The sequence below is a fragment of the Melanotaenia boesemani genome, chromosome 17 (genome assembly GCF_017639745.1).
Source record: "Melanotaenia boesemani isolate fMelBoe1 chromosome 17, fMelBoe1.pri, whole genome shotgun sequence".
NCBI lineage: Eukaryota > Metazoa > Chordata > Actinopteri > Atheriniformes > Melanotaeniidae > Melanotaenia > Melanotaenia boesemani.
The window spans coordinates 28,446,271-28,450,102 of record NC_055698.1 but is presented as its reverse complement, the minus strand read 5'-3'; positions in this window follow the sequence as shown (position 1 = coordinate 28,450,102).

Here is a 3,832-nt window from a genome sequence, read left to right as displayed (position 1 = left end):
GGGGGATGTGGTTCTTCCAAGAAAATGTTAATAGCACTAATTTACATGTTTATGAGATGTTGATCACCTCATCAAGGGACCTCAGACTTATAAAAGCTTTTGTAGCTCCTGGAGTTCTAGGGGCCGTCCCCACGACGACGAATTGTACTAAAACTGCAAATGTATTTTAGCAATCCACCCTTTCATCCCCATGAAACCAGGGATTAGCCTCCGTGCAACCGATCATGTCTGAAACCAGGTACCAAGGTGGATAGGCTTGAGACCTCTACAGTCTGTGGTACAGTGAGGACAGTGTAACCACACCACTAGAAGATATGACGCCAGTGTGATAAACACGCGCCAAACACAACAACAATAATGGTGTCCGTGACCAACTGTGTTGTGGTGCTGCTGCAGTCCTGGCTTGTGTACCACAATGAAAATCAATCTGAAAGCTCAGCACAACCAAATCCAAATTTCTAAAGGTTTTTTTACTATCCAATGTGTTCACTAAACAAGAACAAAGCCACTGGCGCACTGAGTGTCACACAACCACTCAACCGTGCTCACAGGTAGTTCCTGCGCAGCTTTTATGGCAGAGGAGTCCTTCCAGGTTGCCATCCTGGAGTGGTCCAGGTGAGTAGTCGTCCAATCCAGACATCGTAGGGAGGGGACCTGGTATGGAGCTGCAGCCAATCCTCGAGTTGCATAGTCAGTAACAGGCGGACAGGCCTGGGGCCATAACAATCATCAACAGCGGGAGCGAGCAGATATGTGATTATCTGTGCATGCGCTACATCTTGTTCCACCTCCGGAGTGTTGCTCTTTAATTATGAAAGTGCCCCCCTCAGCCTTGTAGTATGTATTACAGCTTTTTCGTGGGGATGTTGAAGCCTTTTTCCAACTTTGCGCCACTGTTTTCACCCCTGAACCGGCTTCAGTGCTGTGTGGACATGGCCCTAGAGTTAACCAACATTTAATGAGTGCTAGTAAATGTTTAGCAAGATATTTATATAAAATCAATTGTCCTTGTCCCTTGATCATATGAAAACAGATGAGCCGGCAGCAGCCCCGCATCTCCTCAAAACCTTACCCCTCCCTGCAGTGAAGAAGGTGAGCAACATTAGGCGTTTCCCCACTGTAGGAACTTTTTGAAGTTCCTATAACCTTTTCAGGAAACAAGCCATTTTTTTGCACATTCGGACAGAAAGGAACTAGGGGTAACGGCCCTCAGTTCCTATAACTGTTTTAGCTCCTACTCCGAGGCAGGGTCTTTTCAGGGTTCCATAGGAACCCACATGATGTAGGTGTTTGGTGATTGGTAGCTATGTCCCTTGCCAGATTTCTGTTTCTTCTGTCCCCATCATTTTAAAAAACACTGTTGCAGCTATGGATGACAACAACAGAACATGCAATAAATGGACCAACAAGTAGGTCAAAGCGCTTCTGACCGTCTAATCCACAGAGGATATTCTGAGAGGTATTGAAGGCTCGCAGCGGAATAAAAAAAAATCAGCTCTCAATTAGAGAGCACAGGGGTTTATCACGACGCGAAGCACTGCAGGGAGAAAATGAGTGGGAGTGGGACGAACCTGTTATAGCAGGCTCAGGACTTAAACATATTTTTGAATGTTTAATTTAAATTATTCAAACTAGCTTTATTAGCCATCCTTCATGTTTATAACTTGTGTTATTGCTTTAGTGACTACACCAGAACCAGCCGTGGCATCCATCAGCAGCATCCTGCCATCTCTTGCTGCCAGCACTCTCTACAACCCTAGACCTGGCGAAAAAAAAAAAAAAAACATCCTATTGTACATGCATCTTGTTGAGTGTCATTATATTAGAATTCAAAGTATTTTATTATAGTTGCTGTGTGTTAAGTGTCTGTCTCCACCCTCCTTATGTTTATTTCCAGGAAAGGAATCAGGATCAGGGCTAACACTCTTCTGGCTTCTTTCCCGAACAGGCACAAAGGGAGGCAGAAGAGCTAGCGGCTCTACAGGCAGCGCTGACAAAAGCCAGCCGCCAGCATAGAGCTTCAACGGAGGATATCTGGGGTGTAATGGACAGGATGCCAGGAAAAGCCAAAGTGATATGCATAATCATAAACATCACACACATGTAAATAGTTATTTATGCACTTCTGCATTCACTAAAAAAAAAAGACTTTGTAAAGAGTCAGAAATATTAAATTTTTGTCAGTTAGCTGTGGTTTGGCCACATCTATGAAATATTAGCAAATAAAATATTAAGAAATTAACCAATAATAGCAATGAAATATAAAATAAACTATCATTGCTCACTACATTTTAAGCCTTTATCTTTGGGTGTGCATTACATTACAGTTCATCAACTTTTTAAAATGCACCACGACACAGGATGAAGTTTATCATGTTTAACAAAGGTCTGACATTTAAATACTTGTTGTTCCAAAGGCACAGATAACAATACGTTTACACTCCCTTCAGTCAAATGTAATGTTCAGTGTTTCGTGGAACTGTTTTGAAGAATTGGTGTCACAAAAGAGATCTTAACAGATCAACAGATCCCACCTGATGAAAACACTAACTATGTGTGAAGGGTATAAGAACCACTCCCAAACATACTGAAACTGGTGGTCTGGTTGAATGGTTTAATGGTATTTTGAAGCAAGTGTTGAGAAAATAAGTTGATGATATTGGCAACAGAACTTGAAGTTGTGGTGGCTCAGGGAGAGCCTGGTGAGTAAAAACCTGTTCTCCTTTTGAGCAAGAAACTGTTTGACCAGGAGAAAAAAGTACTCTACAGTGGGGAAAAAAGGGTCTAGCTATAAAGTGGGCTATTGACTCCTTGAAATATTACCTTTTGTGAATAGAGTTTATACTCCAAACTGATCTCAGACCTTTAAAACGGATGCATTCCAAGCAGCATCACAATGCAAGGATACTACATTAGTGCCTCACCCTCCAGCCATACCAGTTCACCATACAGCACTGTCCTGGTAAGAATAACCTTATCACTTATTATCTTTCTCTTTTACCTGAAATGTGTGAACCAAAGGGGAGAGGACATGAAAAATGTTAGGAAGCACTACCTCCCTCCTGAGCTTTATTTTACCTTTTGTGTGCAAAGGTGAATTATGGGCACCTATTTTATTATTTCTGTAATGTCAATCATTTCCTGTCAAAGTGTTTCTTCTGAGAATAAATCTTGGTCATTGTTCAATGAGGAGGCCTACCTACAATGGAGTTCTCTTGCAGAGAGAGTGTGTGGGTGTGTCCTCAGTCTTGACTGAATAATTGATTGGATGTGATTAGCGGATAAAAGGTGAACATTGATGATTGTACAAATAATGTCTGGTTTTCTATAATCCTGTTTGAATGATTAATTTATGAACTGTAGAACTGGTTAGAATATGTTTAAAAAAATTGTGTTTTGCAATAATCTTGTAATTTTTTTTTTTTTTAGAAGTCTGCTGTGATAGGTCTATTTGAATTGAGAGAGTGGTGCCTCGTGGTGTATATATAGCAAAGTGCTGCCAAGCGGACTGGTTTGACTGCACAAGGGCAGTTGTCAAGTTTAGTGAATGTCAAAATAAACACTGGTTGTCTACTACCTCAGACCTGCAAATGGTCCTTTTCTACTTTTGCTCACACATTGTCTTGCCACAATAATTATAATACTTCCCAAATGTAATATTCACAACTTACATAAAACATAAAATTTAACAACTGTGAAAATCAAACCGGTAAACAGGTGACAAAATAAATTTTACATTCTTTTATTTTAACACTTTTGTTCTTTTTTTTTTCGGGCATATGAAAGGAGGAGATGGCCAGTCAGCAGGTTCTACTGGTTCAGCCTTTTATCC